Here is a 16,692-nt window from a genome sequence, read left to right as displayed (position 1 = left end):
CCATAGACTTCATATCCAAGGTCTCAAAAGATTTAACCAGATCGGTGTAGTGAGAATCAAAAATCATCTGCAAAAACCTTGGATACATCAAGAACATCTCCTTCTTCTTTGCCCTTAGATTTCTCATCATTTTATTGAAAACGAATTTGGAATAGTTGTAATTCCAATCCATGATCAGAGCAGCTACGGCAGACATTTGGGTGTGACTGATCTCATATGAACCCCCCTTTCTTCCAGAGATACATGTAAAGAGCGTGTGAAGTAGGTATCTCCGGTATGGGTGAAACAGCTTCTTGATTGCTTGTGGATAAGTACCTTCGTATCTCATTCTTGTGAGAACCTCAGTAATTTCAGTAGCAGAGTACTCTGTCGGGTAGTCGGGTTGATCCCCAAGCAGGAGTACCTCTCTGATAATGGCTTCAGTAACAACGACCGGCTTCATCTGTATTTTGGAGTCGATTGAAATAACTCCATCTGCCCCTTGTGAATTCATCTTTGCATTGTTCCAGAAATCAGTAACCATCTTCTTGCAAATGACAGGATTCTCCCGAAGAGCCTGAGAGCACCTGCAGGTATTGAGTTCGACTATCATCGACTTGAATTCCTTGTGAGCCATTGGTGGATCATACAAGTGGCCAGCTATATTATGAGTTTCCACAAACTTTAACGGTTTTTGATCAGCCATATCCGCAACAAACGTATCAAGTTAGATATCAAATAGATTGGCTTGATAGTGTTTAACAATTTTCATAAGAATTTTCATTGGACCCAGATCAGTATATGGCCCAAAGTATCTTATTAAAACCAAAAGGAAATTTTAGACGGCCCAAGATCACAGCAAAGAATAGATTTGGGCCCGATCAGTGAGAATTAGGCCCAAGTGTAGGGATCTCGGTCAACAGGTGAGTTCTCGGTCAACAAAAGTCAATGAAAACCAGCCAAAAACTAAGTTTTCGGTCAACATTTAACCGAGAACAAGTGTTCTGGGTCAATACTTGACCGAGAACGATGTTTTCTGTCAAGAGAGAAGGTTCTCAGCCAACCAAAGTCAACCGAGAGCTCTTTGACAGCTGGGGACAGAGAACTCTTTGGATTCCACCTTGGAATTCGTGTAACCATCTTTAACCCACCGAGATCCCTACAAACCACCATTAAACCTGCAACATCTTATAAAAAACTCAACCGAAAACCCTTAATTCAACCCAAAAAATAACCACCGGAATTCCTAAATAAACAAGAATCCATTTTTGATTCATCAAATTATAGAATAAATCAGGTTACAGTAGCCTTAGTCAATCCACTGTCAGTACATGAATCCCAAATCATCCTCGTTTAGTACTGTCAAGCAATGAAATATACTTTGAAGATGATTAGATGAGATGAGAGGGGTTTTCAGCTTAGATGCTTGAAAGAGAGAAGACCTTTGGTAAACTGGTAAAGTGATATTGAACATTTGTTAAATTACATTATAAAGGTTTAACCCGGGCCGAGAACTAAAAGAGAGCTTGGGCCCATGAAAAGCCCAAGTTGACAACCAGATTATTAAGGAGTTGAGAGAACCAACAAAATTTAAGAAACCCAATTGAGAAAAACCCAAGTTGAAAAACCAGATTATCAAAGAACATTTCGAGGAGAGTAATTTTGAGGAAACCTTATAATTATACAAGACAGAACAAAATAAAAATAAAATTAAAACAAGAAAAGATAAATCCACACAAAGGTAAGACAACTCCCCTTTTTTTTAAAGTCAGGATCAAATTTCAGTTATTCGTAAAACTGCCGCCCTTTTATGAAAAGATCCGAACATGGAATCCATATCGTTCAAGAGGCTGTCACAAGGATTCATGTTTAGCGTTATTATGACATTAAGAGACAGATTGATACCGTGTATCCCATACTTAGCATGATTTTTCATCGCATCAGTGATATGATTAAGGTTCAGTTAGGCATAAAGCTTAGATGGACATCACTCATAGACCTGTGATGCCTCCTATCTCTTCTCAAAGCGTATTTGGCTTCCCCCAGATCACCTCAATTTGACTCCAACCCCCTAGTGCTTGATCAAAAATTTTATACAAAGCAGGCTTGGTTTTTAAGGTTGAACATTGGACTTAGTGCCAGTAAACTGACAGGCCTTTCATTCGAGAATTGACAGGACTTACTTGTGTGCCCCCATCTCTGTAGTTCTAGTTTGACCCTTTAAGCCTTGATTATGAAATAACTTTAATAGAGATAAATAAATGCAATCACAAAATTATTATTATTATTATTATTATTTGCTTCAACAATAATAATAATAATAATAATAGCTTGACGATACAGTAATTTTGGTGATCAAGACACTAATGGGCTCGTGTATGACTGGGTAATTTCTTTTCTACCTATCATTCGGAGAGATGAATCTGGAGACATGCACATGTTTTCAAAATGACTCTCCACATTAAGTTTAGCAAATTTAGTTTATATCACTTTAACTTTTACGTATCAAGGAAAGCTACCATACACATCAATGACTGTTCTAGAGCCTTTTAAGCTTAATAACTTCACCCGTTAGGCACACAATATCAATTTATCTATCATTTTCCAAAGGTTGGATCAATTTTCATTTGAAAATATTTTAAAGCTTCTAAAAAGCCGTTAACTGAATATTAATATCACTTCCTAGGGAGTTAAGTAAAACACACGTGTTAAGAATTCAGTCACCCCGGTCCATTATAATCACAAGTGGTTAACCGGACCAAACATGCATGAAAACACATGTCCTTCCAACTCAGAGTTACCGACATAATTTTAAGTGAAAGAACACGAAACACAAAAACACATCATAATCGCCCCGGGTGCTTTCAGTCGTTAGGTAAATGGCAATCCTGTGAAACTACAAGTAGAACACCGGACCAACCATATACAAGTATATGTCCTTCAAACTTGAGCAACCGACATAATTTTAAGCGAAGATGAATCTAGAAAAACTCAAAAAAAAATTAAATAAGAACAACGCACAAACACTATTTTTGACATTTTGATTTTTCAACGCACACACTATTTTTGTCCTTTTGATTTTTCTCCCCCTAAATTTGTGCAAAAACAAACCAATATGTACAAATTTAACCCCAAAAAGACTCAATCCTCGAAACGAAGCATTTTAAGAAAACTCACAAGCACATTAAATTTTGTTGTTCCGACCGGTTTTGTAAATAAGTCCGCCACATTGTTGTCGGTGTGGACTTGTTCAAAATGAAACAATTTCTGATCGAAACAGTAACGAATAAAATGAATTTTAATATCGATGTGCTTGGTTTTAGAATGTTGGACAGGGTTTTTCACAATAGCAATGGCCGCATCATTATCACAGAAAATAGGAGTGTTAAGAAATTCCAAACCGTAATCCAGCAACTGGTTTTGCATCCAGATAACCTGAGAATAGCAAGCGGATGCGGCAACATACTCTGCTTCGACTGTCGAGGTAGATACTGTTTGATGTTTCTTACACTGCCATGAGATTAGTCAATCTCCTAGAAACTGGCAATCGGCTGACGTGGATTTCCTGTCAATGTCATCTCCACCATAATTGCTATCAGCAAAAGCATAAAGATCAAATTCTGATTGTTTGGGATACCAAAGACCTAACTTCGGTTGTCCCTTCAGATATCTAAAAATACGTTTAACATCAATTAAATGAGAGAGTTTAGGATTAGCCTGGAAGCGAGCACATTGGCAGACTGCAAAAATTATGTCGGGACGGCTAGCTGTGAGATACATCAGAGATCTGATCATCGATCGATAGTATGTGTGATCTACGGGACTCCCTTCAGAAACATATGACAATAGCGGTCTTTCTGCCATCGGAGTATTAGCACTCTTGGAGTCTTGAAGCTCAAACTTAGCCAGCATATCTTCAACATACTTTCCTTGATGCAACAAAATTTTTGTCAGACTTTGGCGAACCTGTAAACCCAGAAGTGTTGTCATTTCACCCAACGAGCTCATCTCAAATCTTTTCTTCATAACACCCTCAAATTCTTTGCACAAATCAGCACTGGTGGAACCGAAGATGATGTCGTCAACATAGATCTGGACCAGAATCAAATCTTTTCCGACAGTTTCCCGGAACAAAGTTTGATCAATCGTTCCACGCTTATAGCTATGATAAAGAAGATGTGCGGTCAGCGTAGCATACCACGCCCGAGGAGCCTGATGTAGCCCATACAGAGCCTTGTCTAGTTTATAAACATGATTTGTTTTCTTGGAATCAACGAAACCCGGTGGCTGGTCAACATAAATCTCCTCAAAAATGTTGTTTTAACATCCACTGATATACTGTGAACCCCATATACGATGCATATGCCAGAAAAAATCTAATTGCCTCAAGTCTAGCTACTGGAGCATAGACTTATGTGTAATCTAACCCTTCTACCTGACGAAACCCGCGAACTATCAGTCGTGCCTTATTACGAACAATAACCCCAGTGTCATCTTGCTTGACCCTAAAAACCCATCTTGTATCAAGAGCTTTCTTTCCTTCCGGCAGTTTAACCAATCTCCATATCTTCAACTTATCAAACTGATTCAGTTCTTCATGCATAGCATCAACCCAACTAGGTTCTTGAAGGGCCATCTCAACATTCTTTGGCTCGATTTGAGATATGAAACAGGAAAACATACAACTGTTTATGTGTCCGGTCTGACTTCTGGTGGACACACCTGCTTCAAGGGACCTATGATGTTTTCAATCGGATGATTCTTTTGGATTCTTGATGGAATTAAATGATCAGAAACATCACTGTTGGGTTGAAGATTTGTTACGTTCTCCCCGGTAGTAAGGGGATTTTTCCAGCCAGATGTTGTTGTACTGTGAGAGTACGAGGTGCCAGCAATGTATTCATCTGGAATGGTGTCGGGAAACAATGTGCTCCCGAATATCTAACGAACGGAACTCTCCCCCTCAACATTTGCAGTATTCTCCGACGAGATAGGTGAACAATCGGTCTCTGAAGATTTTTTAGGCTGATTATTGGTTGTAGTCGGAAGACTGGTCAGCTCAGTAACATCATCATCTAGTAACGGAGAAATATAAGACAGTGACTGAGAACTGTCTTGTGTAACTTCCACGGTGGGACCACTTTGAGAGTCTGTGTTGATGAATGGAAATACATTGAAGGAATTGAAGAATTCATTGTAGTCGGATAACCAATTGGGACCAACACGTGCGTCAGTCTCATTTTATTCTAACCAACGGACTTCAAAAGACTCTAGAATCTGCTTGGTTGACTTGTTGTAGACCCTATATGCTGTATTTCCCTCATATCCAATGAAGTAACACTCATCTTCCGCGGCCCCAAACTTTGGAGTGGTTTCTAGATTTAATAATGTGCATGGACACCTGAAAGCTCTGAAATGAGCGACAGTGGTTTATGACCATAAACAATCTCATACGGAGTCTTCATCTTGGACTTGTTGATAATCACTCGATGATAATCACTCGATTCTGAACATAACAGGCCGTATTAATAGCTTCTGCCCAGATAAATAGTGGCAGTTTGGAGTCACATAACATCGTTCTTGCTGCCTCGATTAGAGTTCTATTTCTTCTTTCAGCGACACCATTTTGTTGCGGTGTCCGTGGAGCGCTGTACTGACGAAGCACCCCCTTTTCTAAGCAAAAATGATTCAGAACTGCATTCTTGAATTCCGTTCCATTATCACACCGGATTCCTTTCAGCTTTAGGTTTAGTTGATTCTCCATTAACACCACAAACTTCTTGATCAGACTGCAGTTTCATTCTTATTTGACAAGAAAAATACCCATGTAAAACGTGAGTAATCATCAGTAATAACGAGACAGTAAGAGCTACGAGACAAACTTAAGACATGAACCGGCCCAAAAGGTCCATATGAAGTAATTGAAAAACTGATGAGATGGTATTAATTAACTTAGGCTTATGAGATTTTCGATGATGTTTACCCAAAGCACAAGCAACACATTTTTCAACAGTCACAAAATCCTTGATTGGTAAGCCACGCACTAAATTGTTTTTAGCAAGACGATTTAGATATTTTGTATTAGCATGACCAAGCCGACGATGCCAAAGCATTGCATTATGTTCTGACACTTTTGAAAACAAACAGGTTATTTCATCAGGAACATTTTTGTTCATGTCGATCACATAAGCATTATCTTTTCGTTGTGATCAAACAAGAATCCATTCTTCTGGTATAATTATACCAGGTTTCAGAATTAAGCACTCCTTTTTAGTAAAATGAGTTGAAAAATCTGTCACAAATTTGTGGTACGCTCAAAAGACTATGCTTCAATTCTGGAACAAAATTAACATTTTCAAACTTTAAAACACCATTACTTACAATACCCTTTTGAGTGATCTTTCCTTTCTCTCCTCCCGCAAAGGACACATACCCACCATTAAATGTTTGAATGTCGTGTACTTGGGTAATGTCTCCTGTCATGTGCCTGGAACAGCCATTATCAACATACCAAGGTCTGATGATATTCCTCCATATTTGTCCCTGCACGAACTGCGGGATTAGTTAGTTTTTGGTACCCAGTCCATACTTACACTGGGTGACCCTGATTCGTCTACAGTTATTACGGATTGCCATGACATATCCTTTTGATCATCAAAAATAGATTTTGTTAACTCTTTGGCTGGAGATTTAGGTAACCATCTATGTCTGTGAGACTTGGAGTTATATGTACGAATGGTTGTTGTAACCTCCGGTGATTTGGACGTGGGAGGAGACGAATCTGCCCGTTTCTCCTGTTTGGACTTAGCCTTAGTTTTTATATTTGAGTTTGAATTTGAAACATCTTTTCTGGCTATTCTTTTGTATCTGTTCGGTTTGGTCTGATGAGGACTAAACCTGCCAGATTTATTTCGATTCCCATCATCGTCAAACGAACTAGCTGGACAATGCCTGAATTCTTGTCTATACGTATTACGAGGCATATAAGGCATATTCCTTTGATAAAATCCGTAGTAGGGAATGTACGGACGATGTGGACAGTTTCTGGCAATATGACCAGGAGTGCCACAGTTAAAACATGTCTGACATTTTATGAAAAATTCATTCTGGGCAACTCCTTGTCTGGACTGGTTGTGTGGACCAGTTTTCTTAGATTTGCAAAAATTCATGTCACCCCTTTTTAATTTATCACCTTGTTTGTCATTAGAGCATCCCTCCTTGACAAACTTAGGTGCAACATACATTTCTGACTTTTTGGAATCTTTTGAAATTTTGTTTTAATTAGAAACCACATTATTAGAGTTTAAAGTTTCAACCGAATCAACCACACAAGTATCCTTTCTCTTTAAAACAGAGCCCACACAAACAGTCGAAATAACAGAATTCAAAACAGGAAGTTCTAAAGAAACATTAGAAATAAAATTATTATCAAAATCAAAGAGAGGGTCGTCATCCTCATCAGTCCACTCCTTCACAATTACTTTTTCTGCACATGAAGTAGACACATTAGAATCGTTCATACTTGAAGTAGATAGACCGGAATTTGTAGAGCCGGTCCCCTCACCCTTATCTTGTTTACCATACTTCAAGTCAATTACCTTTTCTTCTTGTTCTTTGGTGACAGGAGTAGGAACATAATTATGGTTGTATGGTGGGGGAACTTGACTGAGTCCTATCCCCTCACCTTCATTTTCTCTCCACCACAGTTGATTTTCAATCAATAAGTTGACAACTTTACTGGACCCATTGAATTTTTTAAAATCAAATTCAGCCTTTTCAAACATGCTAGTTAGATTTAAAATTTCTGATTTGGCGGTCTCCAATTTAGCAGTCAACTCAGCGATTTCTTGTTTAGCATCAAGATAGTGACAGCTCTTTATACTAAAATCAGACTTAAGTTTTTTAACATCTTTTTTGAGTGATTCTTTTTTTATCTAGAAAACTCTTTTCATTTTTCTTAAGTTTAAAGTTCTCTGATTGTATTCTTTCCATATCTCTACTTAGACTGTCATTATGAAGTTTATACATTTCTATTTTCTCACCACAATTTAAAGAGCACGGTTGAAAACGTACCTCAGATGAATACGGAGAAGTGAATGCCATTTAAGCAAACTGGAGCTCCTTGACCTTCTCCTCAGCAGTGTTTTCCTCTTCAGAGTCTTCAACTGTTGCGAAGTTTGCAGTTTGATTTCCAATGTTAATCGCAACCATCTGATCTTCCCACGAGAACGTTTGAGCAACCATACCTCTTTCACCATTTCCCGAACTCCCTCCAACATCACCCCGAACATTCCCAACTGGAATCAATGCCCTCTCCGTATTTCCATCCTTAGCTGGATTAGTGCATTCACGAGCAAAATGACCCGGCTCGTGACAGTTGTAACACCTAAGGGTCTCTTTGTTAAAACCCACCTTTTGATTATTAGGCATGTTTCAATAATTTCTCCCCGTCCTCTTATTAAACTTCTTGGCACGAAAAACTGCCATGGCAATTTGCCACGAGATGTCCATTTTTTCAACATCATCGGGATGAATCTGATCTAGTTCAGCAGTAACCACTGGTTGAACCAAGTCTCCGGCCAGAAAGGCATGATAAAAATTCATGAATCCCGCCATTAGAGCTATATTCTCTTGAGTTTCTTTAGGTATGGTGGGAATATGGCTGAGGTTTAGACTGGGAGTGGTTTTACCAAAATCATTTGTAGACTGACCAGATTTGGTGAAAAATACTGGAGCTGGATTAGGTGAATTTAATGATGATGATTGACCGAGGGTGGATGAAAACATCTGGAAGTTTCCTTGTGGTGGTTGTTGAGTGGGCTTGAACTGTGAAAAACTATCTTGAGACATGAGAGCACTGTTAGAAGCAACGTTATAACCAGCAGCACTATAAGAACTAGCATGATTTATTGCCCGTTTTTTATCATCCATATCGCAGTCTTTAATGGTGGCAATCATTTCAGTTATGCTCATTCTGTTAAGATCTTTGGTCTTTTTGATGACTGCAACATTCATGTCCCAATTTTTCGAAGAGAATTCACCAACTTGTTAATTTCTGAGGTTTGTAGAAAAATTCCAGCAGTTCTCATTTCAATTACAAGAGATATAAACCTTTGAAGTTGGGATTCCAGTGTCTCTCCCAGAATATGATTAAACATATTAAACTTTTGTCGCAGCAGTTCTTGGCGACTTCTCTTCATATCCTCATTTCAGTCATAAACTTCTATCAGTGCAGCCCACAACTCCTTAGCTTATTGGAGTTCTCTAAACTGAAGGGCAATCTCGGGTGAGAGTGCCATAGTTAGAGTTGAAAGAGCTTTCTCATCTTCTTCAACTTTTGCAAAATCATCATCATCGTATAGAGCAACAGGTTTCACAAGAACCTCGGTTGAACCATCCCTTTGATAGGTGATCCTTTGAGGTCCCCTCACAATGCTTTTCCAGATTTTTGAATCTTTCATCTTGGCATAGTGCTCGAAACGGAATTTCCATTCACTGAACCCCTCATGGGATAGTAGACGGGGTATGAGTAGCAGTGCCAATGATGGTATCAAGTTCTTGGTGAAGTGACGAGTTGATTGAGCTGCTGCCATTTTTTAAATCAAGTCCAAATAAAATTAAGTTCAACTTAAGTCCAAATAAAGATTGAGGTTCACTAAAAAGAAACAGTTCAGGTTAATGGTCCAGGCCCAACACAGCATACTGACCGAGAACTAAGACCGAAAACACAAACGTTAACCAGTTGCTGACCGAGAACTCAAGCTTTAACCAATCTTTTGATCGAGAACTATAGTTGACCGAGAACTATGATGTTAACCAGTTCTTTGACCGAGAACACAAACAAGCTGAGAACTACGATGAACCGAGAAATACGATAAGCCGAGAACTACGTAATTCTTTAAGCCGAGAACTACTGGTTTTTTTAAAACTACAGAGACCGAAAAAAAAAAAAACACTTTAACTGAATTGTAACAACTTTCCAAATAAAATGGGATTTGATTTAATTTCCAAGTCAAATCCAATCTTTATCCAAAAATAATCCAATCTTCTTCTCCGAACACTGCCTCGCCGGAAAACTCACCAACACCACCAAACCTTGATAACTTGAATCTGTTGATATCACAATAACGAGCCTGAATATGTCTAAGGCTCTGATAACAATTGTAAGTCCCAAATCTGGATCACTACAATTATGATATCAGCTAAACGAGTATTGGTGCGGAATACCAACACTCGGTGATTCAAGAACATGAATAATAACAAGTGAATAACACAAGATTGCTTCAAAACACACGTATATTATTGAATACGTCGGGTGCTTAAGCACTTACAATACTTGATCACAAGACTAGGAATGAACAACCTCTAACCCTATACATAACATGCCTATATATAGGTATAACAACCAACTAGGCCGGCCCAAACAATCAAAAGCCCACCGAGAACACATAAGTGTTCTCGGCTCACATACAAGCCCAAAACCCCAAGCCCAAACAAGTAGAACTAAATACAAACTAAGCTCAAACCACAAAACTAGGCCCAACACTATCCTCTTTATCTACAAGCTACGATATCTGCTCTTCCAAAGGAAACTTCAAATTATCGAAATCTTTAGACTTTTGGATAAGAACAGCTGTAGTATCTTGGCCAGCAAAAATATATTCCTCAGGAAGCCCGGAAGTGGAACCAAACTGATAACCTTCCTGGAAACCTAGTTGGCGGCCAGCTTGCTTGGAAGCTTTCAAGAGGACGGCAACGCAGTTCCCAAACTCGTCGCTCGCCCGGACGTCGGCGATAACCTGTGTGAATAATAAAGTGAAAGCAATTTTAAACACTTAAACTATTTACAAGCAAGGTAAGATGCATACCTTGGGAATCCCCTCTGCCAGTAGCCACTTTTTGTCCGCCTTAGCTCGGACAAGTTCCATCTTGTGACCGGCACATTCTAAGGCCTGATCCCAGTTCCTGGCGTTAAGGTCAGCCAAACGCTTGTCTTTGACCGCCGATTCAGCTTGCAAAGTCTTCAATAAATTGGCTTGTTCATCCAATTGCTTTTGGAGAACAGCCTTGGCTTCCTCGACGGCAGATCGAGCGGCCTTCTCCGCCTCCAGAGCTTGGCGGCTTTCCCTGGCCTCGTTTATGGCTTTCAAGGCTTCTTCTTTGGCACTGGTAGCCGAGGCCGTCACCTCATCCCACTCCCCGTTCATCGCCAACCAATCCCGGGTTATTTCTTGACAGGTGGAGATCGTATTCGCCAAATGATATGAGTTTGAGTTTAATAACTCATGGCGAATACAACGTCGATGTCGTTCCTTCTCAGCATGAGGAAGACTCTCCTACAAATACTCAACGCATACATCCACGTCACGGAAGGTTGAATTCTGGCATAAAGACCAGTGTGGATTATGCGGAGCGAGGTCTTCCTCATGAGGAGGTGAGGAAGTTTGAGCCCAGGGCCAAACATACTTACCCCTCCTTGATCCCTAAAACGATGAACATGATAGGAAGGTGACCTACTAACATGATCAGTAGGATCAACCTCCCTTGCCTTCAACGGAGAATCATCCGCCACAAGGATTGGTTCTTTGGCAGTATTGGGGGACGGAGGAGGCGGATCAGCTGAACTTTTTAGACCTGAAATATCTTCAGAAAAGTCATTCAGGCCCACTAAAAACAAGTTACCCAAGAATTAAATAAGCAGTGGATCCACAACAGTTAACAAATATGAGATATATGTAACATACCTAAGGAAGCATCTTCCGCGTCAAGTTGATTCAGGCGCGCTTCTAGGACGGAGGGCTTGGCCTTTTTGGACTTCTTCATCGGAGCGGCTTTGGCAGGATTAACCTTATGCTTGCCAGCTACCTTTGAAGCTTCCGCGTCAGCTGCCGGACGTTCACCCTCAACGGTGACATCATAAGGTACAGGGCCCTTACCCTCCGCAGCAGTAGTAACATCGTCCTGGTCCGCCGCTTAACTGGACGTGGCCCTCTGCCGAGTCAAACCTGCAGTCGAGTCCACGGAATTAATAGCATCAACAGGAAAACTTCCTTCACAGAGTGACGACTCCTCATTGGACGAAAAGAGTACAATCACTCCGCTAGAAGTAATAGCAGTCAAGGGTCGGGGTTGGAGAATGCCCTCACCTTTGAGAATGGATTCTCGAACATACTCCTCACCTTGGGCATACATGGGTTCGGACACCAAAGGTTCCAAATGAAGTGCAGTAGGGAATAAGAAATTACTGCTGGTGCGGTCCAAAAAGGGCCCGTCCCTCAGATCAACCGGGCGACACACCATCATTCCCCCTTCATGATCCAAAAAAGTGTTGAAGGCGGAACCCTCACCTGTACGAACAATAAAACAAGTCAGAAATAAGATGTTCATTAAGAAAAAGACAGATGTAACACTAAACTTACTCTTGTTGGTCCTCTCGTAATACGGTTCCAACTTAGGAAACGGCCACAAACGGCTCATCTTCGCACTCACCATCGCCCCCTCATGAATGGGACGCATGGGAGTCGGTGTGGCAACTAGCGTCTTGAACCACGAAAGACCTTCATGAGCAGCGGCCGGAACCACGGGCATGGCATCCTTCGCCTTACGTTTAGTCATCGCGAAAGGAATAACATCTTCTCGGATCCAGAAGAACTTTGGTTTCCAACCATGAAGGCTACGGATCCATTCCGTACCTATAACCCTCTTCTTAACGGAGGCAAAACTGTACCATCCGTCGCGGGAGATCATCTTGTAGAATACGGCAAACATGCCGACAGATGGCTCGAGTCCGCGAGCTTGACAACAGAATTTGAAGTGACGAATCCTCAACATCCCAAAAGGATGCGTCTGCGATATATGAATTCCATAAGTTGTCAAGATCGACTGGACAAACTTTGTCACAGGAATCTGGAAGTTCCCCGTCGTAAAATGGTCTATATATACAGCCATTTTCCTCGGAGGAGGACTAGTGGCAATGGAACCACTAGCCGGACGCTCCGGCTCCCATTCCGTCGCCTACCCATATATGTTCACCACGTCATTAAAGTCTTCCTCTTTAAGAGCCACGACGACTTCGTTAATCGCAAGGGTACCTTTTTTCTCTCTAGCCATCAAGTAAGAAGATGAAGGAAATTTCAGAAAATTTTAAAGTCTTGAATATATGAGAGAAAGAGAATTTGAAAGTGATAAGAGTTGAATGGAAATCACGAGTGGTTTATTTATACCCATTGCAATTAATGCGACGGATTGAGCGACAGAGGAGAGAGAAACCGCGGACCGCTGGATGGTCGACACGTCAGGCGAGAAATTCAAGAAAGTGTAAACAAGCTGTCAAGGGCGTCGTGCACGTCTTGTCAAGTGCCCCCAGGAAGTTTCCCTTTCCACCACGTCACCATGAGTAACCAACTTGCAAAATTTTCAAAATCTAAAAATATCTCCTAAGGATATTTTTCCGTAAAAAGTTGAATACTCACAAAAGAATTTCTCAAAAGATTCTTTTTATATCAAAAGACAGTTACAAAATTCGAAGAGAGATAATTATAAGAATTTAAAAATCTAGTCTATCTTATTCTACGGATTTAAACTGCTGTATCTTCCAGAGCCTTTGGTGAAGTGTCCTCGGAAGAATCATTCTCAGACTCATCTCCTAGATATCCCTTCAATTGTTGCACGCCATCAGGGGCGAAGGCAAACTCCGGAAGCATATTCTGGAGTGGGAAAACCAGGTCATCATGCTCTCTAATACGTGTGTGCATTCCTGCTTGACGTCAAGGAAATGAAGAGGGTGATCCTTAAACGTGCGATTACTTTGAGCATAGGCCACCCCTTCATGAAAACCTCTCACACGTCCAAGCGGGGAGGAAGTAGCCATCACGTTGGCAAAGCTGTCAGTCAACTCCGCACTCCCCTTGATATGACCGACGACCTGTCAAAATAAAAAACTAAAGTCTTTAGTATCAACATGCAAGATGAAAATTGAGCGTTAAAGTTTAAGAGACTTACAGCATCAACCCCCTGAGTGAGGAACCACTGACGATCTCGCTCCGCGCGTTCAGCCCGCACCCGGAGCTCTTAGAATTCCGCGGCTGCTTCTTCACGAGCCTGCAGGAGGGAGTCATAAGTAGCTTGAATCTCCGCGGGACTTTTGTCTCTCAGCTCTTCTTGCTCCCTCTGCAGTTTCAGCTCCGCCTCAAGCTCTTGGATTCGAGTACCTTGAAGGGTCACTTGATTTTCCAAAGCCGAGTTTTGCTTCTTGAGCCCGGGCCAAATCATCCTTTTCTCTTTGAGCCTTTGCCCGAGCAGCCACAAGAAGGGAATTCTGTTTTTCGCATGCCTCCTTCCATCGGCGGGCAGCAGCAGCATTCCGCTCTTGCTCACCCTTGAGAGCATTCTCCGCATCCATCTGCTTCCACTTAGCAGTTTTGGCTGCCAAACGATGCTCCTCAGCTTCCTTCCTCGCAGCTTCAAGAGCTTGGGAAGACTCTCCTAACTTCCCGCCTATAGTACGCCATTCATGTACGACTTCCTGACTACCGGCCAAAGCATTAGCCAAGTGGTAAGATAAGTTAGTATAAAGGTCATGGAGAGAAAGATCATGCTGGTGCACCATCTCAGCCGGTGGCACGCAGTGTTGAACAAAACTCATACAGACCCCGAGATAGTAAATCGGGATCCATTGGTAATATCCCATGGAGGGACAAATAAGTCAAACTTATCTCCCAAATTCGCATCCCCATAGTAACGGGAACCTGAAGTTTTAAGGCGAAATGGGGTGGAAGAAGACTGTTGAGGAGGAAGACGAGGAGGAGATTCGTCGAACCTAAAACCTTCCTCATTAACAGTAGGATTGCCCTCTTGGTCACCAGCAGTATTACCAGCCTGAAAAAGATAGTCAAAGCGATTATCAATTCCAAACTGGTTGCTGGGTCCCTCCACTACAGTATCAACCGAAGGAGTCGGCGGTCTCTCTACTATAGTCGTCTCAATCGGAGGAGATGTTGGCCGGTCTTCCGTATCAAAACCAGTAGGTGGAGTATGAAGTTTGTCCCCCGCCTCCCTCTCTGGGGAAGGAGATGGTTGCTTCTCAGCGTGGGGAGTTGGTGTAGGTAACCTCTCGGATGTATCATTCCCAAAGATCAACGGATCTACAAAACGGAAAAATCATACTTAGGTAACATCCCAAAAATAAGTAAAACGCAAAAGAGGGGACACATACCTTCCACGATATCAATGCGTTCAGCAAGACTATATTGTGCTTTTTGGGGCGGTGGACTTTTCGCTTCTTTTTTGACGATCCTTCCCCAACCTCCGTGGTGCTTACACCCGCGTCACTCGCCTGAACGGACGACAACTTTCTCTTATTTTCCACTCCTGCCAACAAATGCGAGACAGAAGAAAAATTAGAGGTATTGCCATCAGAATTCTCCTCCTTTTGGGAGGTGGAGAATTCAGAAGTATCGTCATCATCATCACTTGATGATAGAATAGCGATCACTCCATCAGAAGTAATGGCATTAAGAGGAGGAAGGTTTAGAACGTACGCACCTGTTTCGAAGGTCGCGTCCGAGACAACTGGCTCAGCTCCAACTTTCTATGGGAAAAGAAATCGAGATTTGGTCTTCTCAAGGATGGGTTGGTCCCCCGCGTAACGGATGCTCTTACGGACGCAACCCCTATACTCAAAGAGGGCGTTAAACATAGAACTCCGACCTGAAAAAATAGAAACTCAGTAATAAAAAATTCAAGGAAGAAAAAAGGCAATAAGGACAACTCACATTCATTCAGGTCAACAAAAATTGGCTCCATAAACTCTGAAGGCCATAAGCGACTCATCCCAGCCCACACTAAGGCTTCCTCAGGAAGCGCTCACATTGGTGTCGGCTCCGCCATTAGAGTGCGATACCAGTCTCGACCCTCATAAGCGGCCGTGATGACGTCCGGAAGAGCAGAATTGACCGGACGACGAACCATGGTCGTAGGAACCACATCTTCAGATATCCAAAAGAATTTATTCCGCCAGTCAGCGGATATCTTTTTAACTTCATATCCGATACTTCGATCAGAAAATCCTTGACACGTATACCAACCTTCGCGGTTGGTAAGACGATAAAAGACGGGAAAACGGTCAAGGTGAGGCACCATATCATGTGCTATACATACAAATTCGTAATGTCGAATTCGCATCACAGCACGGGGATGCAATTGGGATAAATGAATCCCAAGGCAGTTAGTACTTTTTTAAAAAATTTTGTTATGGGAAAACGGAAGTTCCCATAAACAAAATAGTCAGCATAGACAGCCATTTTACCAGGTAGTGGTAAACTGGCTATGGAACCTGGCGAAGAAAACTCCGGTCCCCACTCTGGTGGAATACCGTAAGTCTCTAGTAATTTCTCATATTCGGTATAGTTCCATGAAACTTCTATCTCGTCAATCTTAGTTTGAACGTTCGACATTATCGAAAGATCTGATGAATAGAGATGAGAAAATTTCGTGCTTTATTGGAAAGAAAGCAAGAAGATAATCAGAAAATGAAGGTGATAAAACTTCAACTAGAAGACATTTCTCCCTATTTATACCCATCGCAATTAATGCGATGGGATATGAACAGTAGAAAGAGAAACTCATCGCCTAATCAGCAACCGCCACGTCACGCGGGAAATTCGAAAAAGAGAAAAAGGTGCACAGTCGGGTACAGTGACAGCCGTCATAAAC

This window comes from Bidens hawaiensis, unplaced genomic scaffold, assembly GCF_021521415.1.
Source record: "Bidens hawaiensis isolate Kalapana, Puna unplaced genomic scaffold, B.hawaiensis_p1.1 tig00000001_1, whole genome shotgun sequence".
Lineage (NCBI taxonomy): Eukaryota > Viridiplantae > Streptophyta > Magnoliopsida > Asterales > Asteraceae > Bidens > Bidens hawaiensis.
This window is presented reverse-complemented; position numbering follows the sequence as displayed.